This window comes from Protopterus annectens, chromosome 2.part0 (assembly GCF_019279795.1).
Source record: "Protopterus annectens isolate FY-2018-M chromosome 2.part0, PAN1.0, whole genome shotgun sequence".
NCBI classification, from domain to species: Eukaryota; Metazoa; Chordata; order Ceratodontiformes; family Protopteridae; genus Protopterus; species Protopterus annectens.
The window spans coordinates 430,241,452-430,263,051 of NC_056728.1; positions in this window are offsets into that span (position 1 = coordinate 430,241,452).

Consider the following 21,600-nt stretch of genomic DNA (forward strand, 5'->3'; position numbering starts at 1 on the left):
ACAGTCAAACATTTATAGTATTTATTGAATATCTGACACAGAGCACTCACTTCATGTTATGTCAAAAATAAATGAAGGAGGAATCAGACAGAGATGAAATCTGTCACTCAGAGATAGACAAAATAGTTATAGGGAAATCGAGAATTCAGCTGAGAACCTATTGTTTCCTGGCTCGACTTAGTAAGGACAGACACTGAAGGCGATTGTTTATTCCAGAATGTTGGTTTGATGGAAGATAAAGCTTTGTCCACAGCTAAGAATTCATATGGGGGATCAACAGATGAAAGGGAATGTTACCAAAGCTAAATTCCCTTTCACTGTTCTTTAAGTTTATTCTTCAAAACAAAGGTGGGTATAAAGCCTTGTAAAGTAGTTTACTTGCTAATGAAACTAATGCCCTGTCAACATTTGTTGCACATATAAGATAACCAAGCTGATAAGTTACAGTCACAGTACCTTATCTAGGTTTCTAGACTAAGGTAACAAATGGAATGGCAGTCTCTTTGGAAAATACAGAAGTCCCCATCAGACAAGAAATTATTATTTGGGCACTTCACTCAGACCAGCCACTCATAGTGTTTGCTGTAAATATATAAACTAGCCATTTACATGTGCTGCAGCTGAATTCTGTAGGCAACCATCATAGCTGCCTTTAAGACATTTTTTTTGCAAAAACTATCACGAAATATACTTGTATATATAGCTATATATTCTAAATGTTTTACACATAAAAATTAGTAAGAAAAACATCAAGCATATTATATTATAATTTCTAAATAATGTGTAAAATGTTAACAACAAGCACATTATTAGTTCATAGGTTCATAGGTTCATAGGTAGGTACTAGGCTATCGACCCAAGGGCCTACGTAAGCCTAGCCAACAAGGTTCCCTGGCTTACGCCACCCAAGAAAGTTATTTTCCTGTGCCAGTGTCGAGCAGAGACACAGAAGTGATCCCTGGGGTGTATTTCCTATAGGTTCATAGGTAGGTACTACAAATGTTTCAGAATGTAAGATTATATAAAAATGTAATTGGAAGTGCAGCTTTTCTCCTTTTTGATATACTTGCAAGAGGCAGCAACATCTTGTTGCCACTTTCAAACTTTTAAAATAGTCATTCACTGTTTGTGAATAAACTGTTCACTGTTTCACTAAACCTACAGCTGCCAATGTGTTATTAGTTCCCTTTGTTCAGTTTCATGAGCTATGGTGCAATTTCCAGAAGTCAGAATCTGGGGATAAATTCTATTCCAGCTACTTCAGTTAATATTATTCAAGTAGAGTCATAATGACAACAAAACACTAACTTTTGGACAAACCCAACATTTCAGAAAAAGATCAGTATTAGCAACCCCATCTTCTAGACAGCAAGGAAAAAAGAAATCAGCCGAGACTTGAGTGCATGCATACATACAATGTTTCAAGCACAGGCAATAAAGTCCTTCTAGTCTGCCAATATGTCAAACCAGTCACCCCCATAATGTGTCCAAGTTGTTCTTAAAAATATGTAAACTATTGTTTGCTTTAATATAATTTGGCAGTCTAATATCAAAACTAGTGCTTGCTTTAACATTACATTGTAGTCTATTACAAGTATCTGCTACTGTCTCAAGAAACCAATTAATAGATGTCTAATTGTTTTATAACCCTTTTCACAGGTTGTCTGATGATACCATCCTACTCTTTGTTAACCCCTGACATCTCCATTGGTATTTGTCTATAAATGCCCTATATACCCCTGGCATTTCCATAGGTAGTTGTCTATAAATGCCCTATATACCTGAATAAAGTCTCCTGTTAAATATCTGAGACACTGTACAAATCTTTACATATTTTAATCTTTCATAATAACGTAAACATTCACATCAAGGAATGCCATTGATATAGTTCGGCTGTACTCTTCAATTTACTTATTTTAAATTTCTTATAAGATTCCATACTATCATTCCATGCCCTAGTTTGGGTCTAACGTAACTTACAAACAATGATTTAATCATTTTTATTTTTCTAGACTTTATAAATCGTTTTATACAGCTTATAGTTTTTAACTGTCATTAAGCAATTGGTTGAAATGGTCAGAAAAACTCAGAGCTGCGTCAACCCATATAACCCAGTCTTTAAACAAATTCACAGTTTCAACCATGGTGTGCTGTATTAAATATACAGCTTTCATTCTATGTCACCCAAATCTTGTGTGCTTATTTTTTTCTGACCAAAAAGTCAATTTTGTCAAGTTATTTTGACATTTAAAATCTGTAACAGAAGTGATTACTTTTTCCAATTTCAAGTCATCTGCATACAGACTATAGAACTTCTCAGCTGAAAAAACAGATGCAAAAGATCCAACCTAAACAAGCCTAGTCATAGTCCTGGAGAGACACCCTGACTATAAACTAGAATTTCATCTGTCCAATGCTTTATGATGCTTGTCATGTCCTATTTGTAAACCATATAGCTATCTGTCTTATCAACATTGCATTAATACATACTTGTTCTAATTTATCAATCAGTGCTTTATCTATGACCCTATCAAGGGCTGTAGATAAGACTATATAAATTTTATCCCAGCACAATTTTTAATTTGTAGCTATTATATTATTATAGAACATAGTGTTACACGTTATTATAGATCTACATTCAACATATGCACACTGATATATGGTTTCAAATCCCAAGCTTTCCAATTCTGTAATACCTTATTCAAAATAATATTTGCATTATTTTTCTATGACAAGGAAGTAGACTTCATAGGTTCATAGGTAGGTACTAATCTATCGGCCCTAGGGCCTATACAAGCCTAGCCAAAAAGGTACCCCGGCTTTCACCACCCAAGGAAATTATTTTCCTGTGCCCCTGTCGAGCAGAGCCACAGAGGTGATCCCTGGGGTGAATTTCCTATTTCCCATCCAATCATCAAGATTTTTCTTGAAGAGTGCTAATGAGGAGCTTTGTTTGATATAGATAGGTAGTTTGTTCCAGAGTATGGGAAGTCTCTGGGACAGAAATCTATCCATTCAGCATGTTCTGTTTATTGCGGTGACAAGGTTTTGGTCCCTAGAATGTGTAGCTTGGAGGGATTGGGATTTCTTTAAGTGGAGCATGTCCAACAGCTCTGGGTTTGACATAGCTTTGCATGTTAGGCAGAGATCGCCTCTGACTAGGTGATATGCGACGGAGTAAAGCTGGAGTTTTTTGAGATTGTCTGCGTAGGGTATCTGTTTGAGGCCAGTAATCCTCTTTGTGAGGTATTTCTGTGGCCTTTCCAGTTGTTATAGATGTCTTGTGAGATACATGTACTCTATAATGGGTCTAATGAGTGATGAGTAGAGGAGAACAATGACCTCTTTTTTCCTGGATGAGAAACCTTTTGTGATGAGGTGTGCCACATAGAAGGATTTCCTGACTACTGTGGCAATGTGATTATCAAAGGAGAGACTACTGTCCACCTGTGTCCCAAGGTCTCTTATCACACTTTCGGTGTTAAGTAGACTACCACCTATGTGGTAGCTCATGGGTACAGAGTTTTTACCAAAGAGGATGACAATGCACTTTTTGGCATTGAGCTTGAGGCCATGGCTTTGACACCAGGCATTTGTCCCAGTGAGGCCCTTTTGTAGGATGTCCACATTGTTAGGAGTTTCAATTATGTCTCCTAGTCATCTCACTCCATATGATTCTGAATTTTTCCTACTCCACTTTCCCTTAAAGATTGGTGAAACAAATCCTTGTCGCCAGTCTTGAGGAATTTCCCCATGCTTAAATGACATAGTGAATAACAGATGTAATGGAATTGTAAGCTCACATTGAAGTGTTCTCTGGTCATTCTTACAAATGCTTTCTCCTCACTGTCTTTTGCTTGGGACTTTTTTCAACATAATCTAATTTAATTTCATTAACTGAATTTACCTGAAAAGTTACTAGCACAAAATATTTCCCCCTGTGTGGAACCAAACTGATTTCCATAAGATTCTGTAAATGCATCTATAATCTGTTGTGTTTGAGAATATATTCTAGAATATACACTTTTTTCAATCTGTACATCTTTACTCCAAACAAATTGTATATATCTATAAAATGGTTTCCTATTATGCTTGATATCTTTATAAAAAAAAATTTCAAATTGCTCCTGATCTTGTCTGACACCATGTTTAATTTGTCTGTCCATTTTATTTCAGTTTTCAATATTATAGTTCGACCTCATTTCTATTTCTAATATTTTTATCTCTCATCTTAAGTAACTTATTCTTATGGAAGTATATTCTCCTGACCTTGTGTCTAGAGCCTGATTTTTTATTTTATTTTTTTATTTTACATTTGTTAACTGGGGAAGTTCGACTGGACGCAGGTCCATTTTCAGTGGAGGCCCGGGGAGAAAAGCGCCAAACGACAATAAGAAAACATATGAGTATACAAGTATACATACAAGAATTCAAACAAATGGTAAATAAGGAACACAGCTCACTGCCAAAGACGTTCTCACCAAAACCAGGAAACAAAGTAGATAAAAAGTGAGAACAGTCACCACGATAAAGCTTCTTCAACGCAAGTAAAGTCCAATAGGCAATCACCATGTAGAATAAAAACTTTTTATTTCAAAACAAGGAATAAGCGCTTTCACGTAGTACAAGCTACGCTTCATCAGATACAATTACACAAATCAATTCACATTTATATATCAGTCCTTTTGGCGGGCTCATTAATTCAATTGCTTATTCGCACATTAATTAATAGTGAACCTCAGTCAACAATGCATTATCCTCCATGCGCTTCCCTTCAATACAGCACAAAAATCAAGTACTAACTTTTCCTTATATTAATAACAGGTGCTCAATCCTAAGCAAAACATAAATAAAGTGTAATAATGACCACAGCATCGTCTTTAAAAACTAAATAAACTGAATTACTCAGTGTGTACCATAGCTCAATACTCACATGTAAACATTCCCCTGCGTAGTATTTAAACCAGGCATAATATCAACAAACCCCCATTCTATCATTGGTACCAGGTTGTTGAAACTTAAAACATATCCAGTCTATCGTGTATATACAACATATCCTACATAACTTCATTGCGATCGAGCTCTTAATCCAACTGATTTTCTGCTAAAATATTAAAACATAGCAGATCGTCACTATTAGGTGCCGTTGGTTTAGAGCCTAGTATCAAGCTCCTGTTTACGTATCCAGTCACATGCTGTTTCTAGTATTGGTACAGATCAGCTAATGACCATGACGTAGGAAGTACACTTCAGGGTCCTAACACCACTGTGTTGGAGTATGATTACGAGGTTAGTCGCTAGATTAACCTCATATTGTACTTCCTTAGTACAGATGACCAGAAGAGGTCAAACGAGTAGAAACACTCAAGAACCCTGATAATAGCAACTATCTCAATGTAGAAGAAGCACAATTAAAAATATAAACATACAGATTGACAGTTCTTGTATGTGTAAACACCTGATTATACAATCGTGTATGTGCACATCCCTGTGTAATCCACAGTATATGTAAAAATCAGGAATCATAAATTCCATTTAACAAACATGGGGAATTCTCTGCACAAACCCTAAAACTAAAACTAAATTACAGTCCACTCCCTTGTAGTGTTAATTTCAAGGCAATATAAGTCGACTAAAATTTTTTTACATTAACAAACATAGACATAAATATAATAGGAACTGGTATTCAAGCCCTGAAATGAATGGAGTCATAAAACAGTAAAAAATCAAAAACTGTCAGTTCATCTGCATCCAAACGACAAATAATTATTAAAAATCACATGAATGGGTGCCTATATAAAAGACTACTTTCTTCCAACCAACACAGGTTTTAAAGAAACACAGTTGTTCAATCCCGGTGGTAAGTGTGCCGCTAGCTTCAAGATCCAGTGCAGCTCAGCTTTAGCTAAGATATTCTCAATGTCACCCCCTCTCATACTCACTGTCACTATTTGTAAAACTCTAAAAGTAAAAAAGTGCATGTGGCATGCCTTTACATGCCTGGCTAATGCATTAGTTTCATCCTGCTTGCGAATGTCGTATAAATGGTCATAAATACGATCCCTCAATCTCCTCTTGGTCAAACCTATGTAAAATGCTGTACAGAGGGAACATGTAGCTAGATATATCACATTCTTTGTGTTACAATCAGCATAGTGATTAGGTTTAAAAACATAATCCATACTAGGATGTTGGTACAACTGTACCTTACTGAGGTTATTGCACCTAGGGCAATGAAGACAGGGATACGTACCTTTGTTCACAATATCTCCCAATAGTAAACTATTGGGTTTCCTCACATTAGTGACATGTTGGTCATTACACAGTAACATCTTGAGGTTATCACTATTCTTATAACAGAACTTAGGTAGAGTCCCTACAACATCTCTAACCTGTTTATTCACGGTGAGAACATTCCAATTCTTCCTTATCACATACCTAATTCTTTCTATCTCACTAGTATATTTAATGACGTAACTCATCCTATGACCATGAGTAATGGAACCATGGATTCCATTATGTACATATCGGCTCCACAATACTGAGTCATCCTTACCTACAGGTTCAGTGTCTCCAATAACCTCCTGTCTTATTTTCTTAACCATAGCCATGTCATAACCTCTATCCTTAAATAGAAGCTCCATATTATTTGCTTCTTTTAATAAGTCATGTTTGTCTTGACAAAGTCTAGACACTCTAATGAATTGGCTTTTCACTATGCCCTGAAAAGTGTAAGCCGGATGCATACTGTCAGACGCTAGTATTGCATTTTTCCACACAGTTTTCCTGTATAGTGTAGGCATGATTTTACCTCCATCAGTCAGCTTCAGTGTAACATCTAAAAAGTTGACCTGTTGATGTGAACACTCTATAGTGAATCTTAAAAAGTCTGTAGTGGTTTGTAGGTATCTCAAAAAACTATCAAAACTTTCATTCGTACCTTCCCATACTATAAGTACGTCATCTACAAACCGTTTGTAATATTTTATACATTTGAAGGACTCATGGGTAAACAGAAACAACTTCTCCCACCAGTAAACCACCAAGTTGGCATAGGTATTGGCACAGGGGGTGCCCATGGCCACCCCCCATGCCTGTAGAAAACACCTATCACCAAACATAAAGACATTGTTATTAAGAACAATGTCTAGTAACTGACAAACTAATATGATCCTGTCATTAGAAAAAGTAGTTTCCTTATGCAGTAGTTCCCTGATATACTGTATCCCAATTTCATTAGGGATGGAAGTAAACAGCTTTTCTACATCCATAGTAATTAGGAGGTACCGTGTGTTCCTCACATCCAGATATAAATCATTGAGACTCTCTAGTAATTGATATGTGTCTTTAAGGATAGTACAGCTATTGTTAACAACAGGTCATAGAATGTTATCCAAGAAGGTGGAAATGTGAGAAGTTATCCAACCTTCTCCTGATACTATCGGTCTCATTGGTATGGGCCAAACCTCCTTATGGATCTTAGGAAGCCCCTTCAAAATAGGTATAACCGGATAAGATTTCAGAAAATATTCATACAATTCTATACTAATTTGTCTACACAACAACAGGTCATAAATGGTGTCCTTCACTGTTTGTACAATGGCTGACACTTGCTGGATTGATATGCTCTTATAAGTCCTTACATCTGATAGCAACTCCCTCATACACTTCGCATACTCATCTGTGTCCATGACCACGACACCCCCCCCCTTTATCAGCAGGTTTCACTATCACCCTTTTGTCTTTCTTTAATCTAGCCAAGGCATAATTTTCATTACTATTGAGGTTATAAAACCTCCCTTTCTTGCTCTGTGCTTCTGAAAACAGTATATAGAAGTCCTTCTCGCATAAGTCCAGAAAGCATTCCACCATCGGATGCATCGGTGGCATAAAAGTACTTCTATTCCTGAAAGGTGTCAAAGGCTCAGTCACACTGTCACTCTTCTTGTCATTAGGAAAGAACAACTTCAGGCATACTCGCCTACAAAACAGTCTCAAGTCTACCAGAGATTCCTCTAGGGATGATCTAGCTGCTGGAATAAAAGTAAGCCCTCTATTGAGAAGGCTAAGCATATCTTCATCAAGGCAAGTACTAGAAAAATTAAAGACCAAAGAAGTCAATACCTGGTCTTTCTGTTTGGCACATTCATTTCCTCTGAGTACTTGCGTTTTCTCGGCCCCTTGCTGTTGGAACGACCCCTTTGCTTTTGAATGTATTTCCTTTGATACGGTAAAAAAGGGGGGGGTTAGCTCCTGAGATACTGTTATTCTTAGGTATAGCTCCTAAGTTACGATGCCCTAGTAGCGCCTCTTGATTCGGAGGGGGTGTACCAACATTCGGCATATCAATAGGGTCCAGGCTGCTAACCCTAGTAGAAGATATATCAGTCTGTACAATAGGGTTGGCGTTGGTTGCCGTCAGTGTCAAATTGTCCGGAGCTTCCATACAGTCTCTCATAGCATTTGGAGTTGTTACATGTTGTGAGGAATTAGAACGACCATCTTGACTCCTTGGCCAAACAAATACATGACCATTCTGGAAATCTAAAAAATCTCTCCTTAATTTGCGTTGTTTCATCTTACCCAATCTGTCACTAAAAGATTTCACTTGTGTAAAGACCAAGCAAAGCTTCTCTTTACAATAGTCAGAGGTAAAACGTTCTGTTAACCTCTGATATAACATGTCCGTTTTACTTCGAAGGTCAGTCTCTAGTGGCAAAAAGTATTTAAGCAGTAATTTCACATAATCAAAGCCTAGATTAATATTCAAGTCTTGCCACTGTTTAAGTAAGGATGGATGGGAGTCCCCATACGTAGGCATGCAGAAAACCCGCATGCCTCTGGGGACTACCTTGTGAAACAAACAGGCCTCCAAATGTAACCTCTGCCATAAGTACCTTTGTATTTGATAAAGATTGTCCTCCAACATTTTCAGCTGGTCATGAAACTCCGTTAGGTTCTCACCAGTTTCCAACAGTTGTCCTATATCCACGGCTTCCTTAAGGTCCAGCGACAATAAAGGGTTCGATTCTTGTAAAAATAGACCCGTCCAAAGACGAGTCGTATCCCTCGACTCTGGAACAGAAGCAGCAACGACATTCAAACCATCCATCGTGTGCGTTGAGTTGTGAACAAAAAATAGGTACAAATGGTAAATAAGGAACACAGCTCACTGCCAAAGACGTTCTCACCAAAACCAGGAAACAAAGTAGATAAAAAGTGAGAACAGTCACCACGATAAAGCTTCTTCAACGCAAGTAAAGTCCAATAGGCAATCACCATGTAGAATAAAAACTTTTTATTTCAAAACAAGGAATAAGCGCTTTCACGTAGTACAAGCTACGCTTCATCAGATACAATTACACAAATCAATTCACATTTATATATCAGTCCTTTTGGCGGGCTCATTAATTCAATTGCTTATTCGCACATTAATTAATAGTGAACCTCAGTCAACAATGCATTATCCTCCATGCGCTTCCCTTCAATACAGCACAAAAATCAAGTACTAACTTTTCCTTATATTAATAACAGGTGCTCAATCCTAAGCAAAACATAAATAAAGAGTAATAATGACCACAGCATCGTCTTTGGTCTTCATTGCCCTAGGTGCAATAACCTCAGTAAGGTACAGTTGTACCAACATCCTAGTATGGATTATGTTTTTAAACCTAATCACTATGCTGATTGTAACACAAAGAATGTGATATATCTAGCTACATGTTCCCTCTGTACAGCATTTTACATAGGTTTGACCAAGAGGAGATTGAGGGATCGTATTTATGACCATTTATACGACATTCGCAAGCAGGATGAAACTAATGCGTTAGCCAGGCATGTAAAGGCATGCCACATGCACTTTTTTACTTTTAGAGTTTTACAAATAGTGACAGTGAGTATGAGAGGGGGTGACATTGAGAATATCTTAGCTAAAGCTGAGCTGCACTGGATCTTGAAGCTAGCGGCACACTTACCACCGGGATTGAACAACTGTGTTTCTTTAAAACCTGTGTTGGTTGGAAGAAAGTAGTCTTTTATATAGGCACCCATTCATGTGATTTTTAATAATTATTTGTCGTTTGGATGCAGATGAACTGACAGTTTTTGATTTTTTACTGTTTTATGACTCCATTCATTTCAGGGCTTGAATACCAGTTCCTATTATATTTATGTCTATGTTTGTTAATGTAAAAAAATTTTTTAGTCGACTTATATTGCCTTGAAATTAACACTACAAGGGAGTGGACTGTAATTTAGTTTTAGTTTTAGGGTTTGTGCAGAGAATTCCCCATGTTTGTTAAATGGAATTTATGATTCCTGATTTTTACATATACTGTGGATTACACAGGGATGTGCACATACACGATTGTATAATCAGGTGTTTACACATACAAGAACTGTCAATCTGTATGTTTATATTTTTAATTGTGCTTCTTCTACATTTAGATAGTTGCTATTATCAGGGTTCTTGAGTGTTTCTACTCGTTTGACCTCTTCTGGTCATCTGTACTAAGGAAGTACAATATGAGGTTAATCTAGCGACTAACCTCGTAATCATACCCCAACACAGTGGTGTTAGGACCCTGAAGTGTACTTCCTACATCATGGTCATTAGCTGATCTGTACCAATACTAGAAACAGCATGTGACTGGATACGTAAACAGGAGCTTGATGCTAGGCTCTAAACCAACGGCACCTAATAGTGACGATCTGCTATGTTTTAATATTTTAGCAGAAAATCAGTTGGATTAAGAGCTCGATTGCAATGAAGTTATGTAGGATATGTTGTATATACACGATAGACTGGATATGTTTTAAGTTTCAACAACCTGGTACCAATGATAGAATGGGGGTTTGTTGATATTATGCCTGGTTTAAATACTACGCAGGGGAATGTTTACATGTGAGTATTGAGCTATGGTACACACTGAGTAATTCAGTTTATTTAGTTTTTAAAGACGATGCTGTGGTCATTATTACTCTTTATTTATGTTTTGCTTAGGATTGAGCACCTGCTATTAATATAAGGAAAAGTTAGTACTTGATTTTTGTGCTGTATTGAAGGGAAGCGCATGGAGGATAATGCATTGTTGACTGAGGTTCACTATTAATTAATGTGCGAATAAGCAATTGAATTAATGAGCCCGCCAAAAGGACTGATATATAAATGTGAATTGATTTGTGTAATTGTATCTGATGAAGCGTAGCTTGTACTACGTGAAAGCGCTTATTCCTTGTTTTGAAATAAAAAGTTTTTATTCTACATGGTGATTGCCTATTGGACTTTACTTGCGTTGAAGAAGCTTTATCGTGGTGACTGTTCTCACTTTTTATCTACTAAGAATTCAAACAAGCATACATAAGCAAAGATTAACAATTTCTAGGTAATGTCTATAGTAAATGATACATATTTGAACAAAATTGAGTTACATTTTTCATTTTTTTTGTACTAGAGAATGGTTATTAGTTCAGTTCAGAATATAACATTGGTTAAACAGGTCGACCAGCACTGTAAAGGACGTATCATTGGATAAACAGGAATACAATGAGAAGCAGGGAACAAATAGTTGGACCTAGCAGAATCCTAGCAACAGTGCAGTGGTGTGGATTAGCCAGGGATGTAACACAAGCAGAGCCAGTTATTTAAGTAGTGGGTTTTGAGGAGTTTTTTAAATTGGAAGGTGGACGTGGTAGAATTTAACTGGCTTGGGAGTGAATTCCAGATTTTGGCAATAGAGCAGGCAAATAGAGATTTACCAGCTTCAGTTTTTATGTTTGATGACACTGATGAGGATTTGCTTACTAGATCTTAAGGCTTTAGTGGTTGTATAGGGGTGAATTAAATGCTGAAGTGCATGGCTTTTGTCAGGAAGGTAGTAGAGCTTGTGTGCTATTGAGAGTTGGTTGAGTAGGAGTAGTTGAGGTAACTCCAGCCAATTAAGTTGCTTGAGGGCTAGACAGTGATGGGATCTATGAGAGGCATCAGTAGCAAACTTAGAAATCTTGTTGTAACTAGATTCCGTTTTGTTTAGTTCACTGTGGCGAAGGTTAGTAAAGATAGGGGAGGCATAAAAGAGGATGGATAAGAAATGAGTCCTTGCAATAGTGGCTTTGGTATGTTTGGTGATGAACTGTCTGTTCCTGTAAAGGACAGCAAGCTTTTTGTTAACTTTCTTTATTGTTTTGGCTGTGTGTATGTCAAATTTCAATTATCATGCATGGAACATAATGGATGATGTTTGTTTTCCTAAGGAAACGATGTTACTGATGTTAATCATTTTTATTTATTTTTTGCATACAAACAAATTCTTTTTCAGAACTTGTCACATTCCTTCTTCTGTCTTTCCAGACATTTCAGTTAGTTATACATACTAATTGTTTCTCTTCCATATAGTCTGTTATTAATCTTCTGTGTATTGGTTTAGATTTCAGTTCAGCCGAACTATCTAGCAGCAGTTTAAATTTTATAACCTCTGGGCCATTACACATCAATGGTGGTAAAACTAGACATAAAGTAACAATAGTTTCCTTAGGAAAACAAACATCATCCATTATGTTCCATGCACTTGTTGATTTGTTTACAACCTAGAACAACTGTTGCTCCTGAATATACATTATAAACAATTTATTTAATAATGTTATAGAATTAATATTATTCTAATCTGGCTCTCGAAATTTAAGTCCCCAGGTATTATGATTTGCCTTTCTGCATTTCATGCAAAAAATGTATACATTTCCCTAAGTCATCAGCACATGATGTTGGTGGTAAATACACCCTGACAATTATAATCTGCTACAGGGTATTTATTGATACAGTTGCACAATCACCAGTATTGGTCTTGCCATCAAAGATGTAATAATCAAAGGAATCTTAATAATCTTTAATCCCTATTATAATACCTCCACCTGTTTTTATTTCACATGCATATATGTCTTTGTGTGTGTGTGTGTGTGTGTGTGTGTGTGTGTGTGTGTGTGTGTGTGTGTGTGTGTGTGTGTGTGTGTGTTTTTTATGTGTGTGTGTGTGTGTTTGCATATGTATGTATGTGATGAACATTTTGTATTTGTTTTGTGATTCAGTTATTAAAGATTTTTAATTCAGTGTCTTCAGAATCTAACCTGCTTAGTTATGCCTGTGCTGATGGATGTGTTTTGTATGAATGTATGTTAGCAAATCAGTTACAGAAAAAAAAACCTTTACACCCTGACAGAACTGATTTCCAATCATTTTTCTTTAACCATGCAACACAAATAATAACGGAATCAATCTTATTTGAATGAAGGTAATTTTGCAATGCAAAACTTCATTACTAACGCCTCTTGGATTAACAACCAGTACAGATAAATCAAATTTTGTTATCTGTGAACTGTTACATTTCTGGCCTGGCAAAAAGAATGCCTTGTGTTAGTCAAATATTGCAGTACATCTACTGTAAACATTATCTTCCCTTGTCTTTACAAGTGAACTCCATCCTGTTTAAATACATGTGTATACAAAATTAGGCTTGGATGTTCTGCACAATTCCACAGCAATGGTTCATTTTTTTTCATGTAGATATTTACCCCAAAAATATTTTCATTCATGCTGACCTGTATCTCTTTTGTAAATGTGATTTGTCAAAAATGCACCTTAATACTTGTACAAGCTGCGCTAAAAATACATCCTAAAACTTGTACAAGCTGTGCTAAGAGGCCAATAAGTTCCCTACTAATAGTGACTTAGTCCTTAAAGAAGAGATCATCCATGCATAAAAGAACTTTATACTTCTTTACATTATGGCATTTTAAGGCCCTACTTACATATTGTATTTTTCCCCGGGAAAGCAAAACAATTTTCAATGTGCACTGTACTCTCTGCAAATGTTTCATTCCCATTAATAACTGACTCTTCAATTACCAGTACATAATTTCTGACCATATCTGAAGAATATCTCACCTCTAGTTCACTAACATCATCTAGCTTTTACAAAAGAACAACTTTCAACACCATTAGTCATATTAATCTTATCGTATTCATCACCTACGTCATTTGCACACATACAGTTCTCACGTAGCTGTCTTTGTACTTCCACAATCTGAGCTATGTTATCAACTTCAGTCCTTCTCCTCTTTTTTCCTTATAGTAATATTCTTTAATACTTCCATGTTCAATTTATTTTTTTCCTTTCATCTTGCCCCTTCCCTCTTTTTTTCTACTTTCACTGTTGGAACTATGATGTCATTTTCTGTAGAGTGAATGTTTTGTGATTCAACAGTGTTATTGTTCCTTCTAATGTTGATATTATATATCAAAAAAGTGTTTTGTTTAATTTCTTTTTGTATACAGGCATTTGTCAATTTCCTTGTATTGCTAGTTATATGTGTGTTGTGAACGTCTTCATTCCTTTCTTTTTTATTTTCTTTTACATGCTCTGAATTTTCAGATTGCTGTATATTTGTATCCTGAATTCTAAAGCTTTTAACTGTAGTATCATGTTTAATAGGGGTTGAGTGATCTTTACTAGCAGATGGCACTTTTTTTCCTAAGTGCAGTCTATTTGCACTTTGCTTAATTTTATTTATCTCATCAGCCCAGTCATTAATATATGTAATGGCAGTCTTCCAAGTTGTGCTAATTATACAAGTACAATAATTTACAATAAGTCTAGCTTCACTATCAATAATACTAAGCAAATCATCCAGATTTTGAGACTAGGAACAAGTAAACTCTAATGTTATCATATGTGGGAAATCATACAAACAATATATGCATAAATATTAAATTAAATATACTGAGCTAACCTACTGAGTCTTGGTTAGTAGACTCAAATTTCTATCTCAATCCCAAAAAGACTAAAATTCTCCTTTTTACTACCAAATCGCATTCACAAAGCAAAGCCCTGTTTAACACCACCTCTTTCAACAATACGAAGATTAAACTAGTATAAAATACAAAGCTTCTAGGGGTCACAATAGATGATAATGTGAAAATTGACTACCACATACAAACAGTAGTAAAAAAAAAAACCCCAAAACTCATCCCGCTCTATAGATCTATGGCCTATCTCATCAACTCAACTAGACAAACAATCAAAAAGACATATTTGCTTTCAACATTGCTATACACATTGCAAACCTTCACTACTCTGCAGAAATCACAAACAGTGAAACTAGAACAATGTTAACTTAAAATAGTTTAATTTACTGCATACCACTGTCTTGTCCTTGGACAACTAAAGTGGACTGAACTCACCTATGTATTTTGGTTCCTTGCACTATATTAATTAATTCACATTCCAGAAAACTTCCCTGCTCTAACAAATATGATCAAAACTATCTACATATGATATACATTATCATGTCACTGGACTTGTGTCAGATTTTCCAATAAGTATTGTCATGGCTTCCTTCACTATTTACATAGCTAACCATCTGCTCCCAGATATGGTCACGGAAGTACTCATCACCTCTGCCTCTTTCTAAGAGGAAGGAACTGTTTTGACATAGTGCCTGAATGATAACATCATTCTCTGCATCACTGCACAGTATTTTACAGAGTGCAGAATGTCTTGGGCACCATAGCCCTGTATATGAGATGAAACATAAAAGAAACATAAAATAAAGACTTAAGACACAAGTGGTTATTAACAAAACAAATAAGTAAGAATGTATGCATCCAACATGCAGAAAATAATTTAAAAATGAAAGCTCCATATTAGTAGACACAGGTTACTACATTACTCACCTTTCCAAAAAATGGAAAGGAAATGAAAAGCATGTGTACAAGTTATATAAGGAGTACAACAGGTGTGTAACTGTGTAGTACATTGTAGCATTAAGAAAAGTAATGTACACTTTTACATTACAAATGGCTAAAACTGTTGCTGGATGTCCAGTTGAGTGGAGGGCAGGCATGTATATATCATAGGCTTAACACATTTTGTGGACTACAAATGTAAAACTAATGACCTGGCTACTAACGGACACAACTCTCTTTTGCAATAACTTTTTAGATGCTCATGGAACATTTTCCATAATGTCATGTTGTATTCTTATAAACATTTGTAATGGAAACAATAACTGATATACATGGCTAGGCGACCAGAAAAGGACAAACAATACAGAAAGTAAAGCAGTGGGTGTATTGTGAATTGCAATCATCAGTAAAGTTGAAACACAACATTTTGTAAAAACAGCAACATAACTTTGCATCAAGTCAGTTGTGAAACTAGAAACAAGTTTTGCAAGCAAACAGCAACATGGAGCTCTCTGGATTCAAACAGTCTCTCCCACCACAATACAAGTTCCTTACCCATATGATTACCTTAATATAATGCTGATTCGGCCCTCTGAGCACTGTGAATGTACAAATGAGGTATGAACTCATTAGTATTTATGAATTCCACAATCTACACTAAGTGCAGGGAATGTAAACAAGGTATAAGGACATACACAATTGCATGCCCATGCCCTACCTTTGTAAGGGTGAGTACTGAGAAGTGGTACTTGCTAAGGGCTTGAAAGTGTGAATAATTACTTTGATTGCAGGAACAATCAATGTTTCATAGTCTTTCCTCTTTGATGTACATTTATCGAGGGTGTGTCCAGGAGAAGAAATTTAACACTACATTCTGGGATTACATTGACTGAGTCAGGAGAGCACTACTCCTAACAATTTTATGAATTTCTTATGACCACACTTTGTGCCTCTGAGTAACAAATCTACTGTAGTTCTAAAGATGTACATTACTCATGGAAACACATATCAATGGGAATCTAAATGACACAGTACTGTTGTTAAAAAAATCATAGAGAAGGGAATGCTGCTCTCAAAATAAAGAGAAGAAAACAACTGCAGTGTTGCAAACATTTGTTTTATAGTCTTTGAGGAAATATCAACTTAAATGTTGCTAAGATCACATTCATGCACACACCTACTGGCAAATTACAAACAATGACTTTCACAGCATGTCTCTTTTGGACTTTCTATGTGAATGGATACAATTGCACATCTTCCTTACATCTTACATGTAATTTACATTTCTTCTTCCTATTATATGCTTTTGTCTGTGGCAAATACTGATTGTAATCTCAATTGTTGCTGTTAATTCACTGGTTTGATGGTTCACATCCAGACAGGGTGCTGTTTGTGTGAACAAACTGATGTTTAAGTAGCATGTGTTCATGTTGAAAGACAACAAAGTGGAGGTAACATCAGAAATGTACATTTAAAATACTTGTATCATAATGTTTCCTTTATATATTTTTCTTTTTATTTCCTTGCATTCTTTATGCATCATTTGCAGTTGCCACTCTTTACTGTCAGCAGTCCCTAGCAATGAACAATAGCTCACTTCCTAAGGTAAAAAAACAACAAATTTAATTTACAATGCCATCAGTAGCTCAATTGAGACTGGCTGCAGTTTGCTTTTGTCAGCAGTCTGGACTGTACTGAGAGAAGAAAGTCCACCTGTTAGATGACTATCTCTGTGAGATAAGGCATAAGTGAAGTGATCCTAGAGAAAAAAAGACATGTAATGCAGGGTTCAAATCCAGTTTACAGATTTATTTTATGACTGGATTCAGAATATATATTGACTCCCAATGTTATGTTTGAAATAAGGCTAAACTGTTACATGATAAAAATCTTACCTGTAGCCCATGTGAATTGATGTTACAACTATAACTCACCTCTTCTCATTATTAATAATGATATATGCTATGCATGTTGTGACATATGACATTTTGTAAAGTGTGCTGGCACAAAAGCAGGAACATGAGTAATGTGGACATATGTGTCATATATGCTGGAGAACATATCCATATCTCACAATTATTCTTCAAGACAGTTATACAATATATTTCAAACTTTGATGTCATTAGTAATTGAATGTACTGTGGCAAAAATGATCTCCTCTCATTCTCTGTGTGTGTGTCCCTTTAGATCAAGTACATTACATAAAATCCTAATGATGTGTAACACAATTTCTTCTTGTAATTTTCCAAGGAGATATCTCATGCAAATGCATTTAATGGATGCATGCTATTGTGTTCCTTGCTGCATGTATCCATTACATGCTTTATTTTGCTATACAACTGGTGCCAGTGTGCAGCCATCAACACTGTGGGTAGTACTCAGTGAAGAAAATGCACCAGTTAGGTTACTATGTATGGGGCAGAAGGTGTAAGAGCAGTGAACTTAGAAAATAAAGACAGCTGATGTAGGGTTCAAATCTAGTTTAACCATACTTTTACAAAGGGTGTCAGAATGGCATGTTTCAGAAATTACTGATTGTGAAGGTAGCATTAAAGAGTATCATAGCTATGTTTATTGCAAAACAATGTATTATTAATGCTTGCTATATTAGTTCAATATAATGTGTGTAAATTATGTTAAACATGACAATGGCAATATTTAATTTCAAATGTACTTGCATAGGTGTGCTGTAAACAGCAGTTTTGTTATAATTATTATGACTCATCACATATCATAAATATGTGTGTAAGACAGTATGTCTTGTGAAGTATTTGTGTAAGATACCCCACCATTTATTACTCGGGTTATTCAACTCCATGCATCTGAAATGTATTTACAACCACAAATATTGCTTTTTTACATAGAAATACAGTCCCATGATACACTTAAAGTCACACACACAGTCATATCTGAAGTTTATCTCCATTCATTCTTAAATTACTGTGTCTCTAATTACTACACTAGACCATACATTCTCCTGTGGCAATCATAGTTAATGAGCAGTGTTTGACATCTTATCTTTCTTTTTCTCATGGGTTTGAATCCCAGGTGATACTACTCAATCTTTCTACTGTTTAAGTCCTAACAACCCAATATGGCACAAGTCATACGACATCCTCCAACCAGCAATGATTTGAGTGATAATGAATTTCCACAATTGTGCACTGTTGATTTATTATTGGAGACAGAATTTGGCTTCAGAGTCACCCATTTCTTAGGAATGTAGCTTTGATGTTTATCTACCTTTTATATAATGTACAGTGCAAACAGAATTTAATGGCTCCTAACTGTGACCTACAGACTTGTAACTACAAGCCTTAATGAAAGTAAAGGAGAGTAGAGGACTGCAACAGTGATTATATTTATTTAAATGTACTTGTTGCTGCGGGTTAATTTCTCAACATGTCTCAATCCCAGCTACTGAAATATATTAACTCTAAGACTGCCATGTATAATAGAATAGGGACTTGTTTTTTGCATTAAGGTTCTACCGTCCTGTGCAAACTTTTTTACTATTTTCCAATTGGTGGATCTTTAGAATGCTTGCTCCTGATATGTCGGCTCTGTTGTTGCCATTTTACCTTGGTTTCTCATTTTTTAACTCATTTTGTAATTGATTTAGTTTTTTTAAGGTGTTTAGCCTTATGTATACATTTATATATACATACTTAACCATAAATAGATTCATCTTTCTAGATGTGTTTATTGTTCAGAGGTGCATATGTCTTTTCCACTGATGTCATTCCTGGTTTTCATGTTTTTTATGATTTGCGATTTAATAGGTTGGTCTTTCTGTGTTGTCCTATTGGCACACAGTATTCTATTCTTTTTGATTAGCAGATTCATCATTCTTTGGCTTTTGATAAGCCGCCTATGTTCTTAGATTGCCATATTAGGTTTTCTATAGTACGTTTTCAGGCAGTTTATGTCTTGTTTTTTTAATTTTTCCATCGCCCTAGTGGGGGGGGGGGATGAACTCCTGCTTATCTATTTGTTTATGGCCTTTTGTTGTCTGGTTCTTTATGAACATTTTTTATGTTCCCGATTTGTGGTTTTTTGAATTCCAGCATTTGATGAGTTGGCTCTGATGTTTTTGTCATTTTGTTTGGGTTTTTCTACCTTTATTTGGTTAGGTCCTTCTTTGTAGAGTTCTTAGATAGACAAATATATATATATATATATATATATATATATATATATATATATATATATATATATATATATAGTTTTAAAGTGTGATTTGATACTTTTGACCAATAGCCAGGGTGATTTTCAGACTTTACCCAATGAGAGGCTGCTATGTGTAAAGCCTTGTCGTATTGCTTAGAGTGAGGTTTTATTTTGTTTTTCTTTTTTATTGTTTTAATCTGTATGTATATTATTTGAATTGATTTGATAACTGATTAGTGATTTATAGCACCTCATTTTTGAATGTTTTTTGTAGTCTTTAACACATGATTTTAATGTGAATTCTGGTAGGTTTTTGTGCACTGGTCTGAAAAAGCGGTGCCATTTCACCGAAAAAGTGCTCAGCATTTTTGTTAATAAATACATATTTTTCTACTACCTAGTCATGGTAGCTTAGAGTATTTTTTCCTGCAATGATTATAACAAACATCATGAACCACATGTTCCAGTGTTTAACACTGAAACATGTGCAATAGTTTGAGCATTACACATGACCAAATCACACTGCCATATTTCTCACCTTCCATATTTTTTGATGTAACCATTGGCAATGTGTTTGCCATGTCATTGCTGTGCTTTCAGTTGCAAAATGCATCTGGCAAGGCTATGTGTCTTTGTGCATAAGCTTTTACATGTGATATCTGAACTGGGAGCCAATTCAGATGCACATTTTTGCTTGACTTCTGCAAACATGGCTGGTGAAGTTAGTGATTGTGCTTCATTTAGATCACAAAGGTGGGGTGTTGAGGAGTCCAGAATTTTTATGGTACTCTTCATGAAAAATGACAGCAAAAGGCTGCAGCAGTGGGATTATACCAGGTCTCAGTATAAGGCTGAGGCTTGAAATAGCTTGGTCAAGGTTGTCACCAGTGCAACTGGCATCCCACTCACTGTGGACCAATGTCTTCACCACTACAGTGATATGAAGAGATGCAAACAGGACCTCCTAAGCCAGTTGGAGGATGAATTTAAGACTGCAAAGACCCATCAGTTGTTTAAGTATAGTGACCCATCAGCAGTCTATGATATAGTATTGATTAGCCAGCCAAGGCAGTTAGGAATTATGCTGTCATATATTTTTTCTTTTCTTTTTTCTACTGTACAGCTGCAGAAGAGATAGCAGAAAACCATGAGGTGCATCAGGAGAGACTACCCTCAGGGAGGTATGGGGTAAGTATGCATCAGGTCTGTATGCAAGGCAGAGAACTATTTTCAGTTCATCACTGTTTATCATATTGAGCAGGCATTCCTTAACTTTGATATAAAGCATACACGCCTGCTCTAATAGCTCCGGTTATTGCATTAGTTCATGAGTATATCAGCTTAACTGTGTATGGGTTCAAGCCCGGAAACTGACATTATTTTTTTACAGGATAGTATTTATAAGATATTAAATGCAATACTGCATGACATTAACAAATAAATATTTGCAAATGCAATTATTAATTTTGAAAACAGGTACCTGATATGGCATAGTGAAATACATTATTCTGTTAGTCATATCACCATTGTGACTGGTTGATTTTATGACACTTTAATGTTTTCCATTCATATCTGGATGTGGAAAAGGTGCACATATTTATTTTTCATGTTGATTTGTGTACTAAAACAAACAAAAAAAAAATAATGTGACATGAAATTGATTTAACACACTCTTTTTTCTCCCCATACCCTAC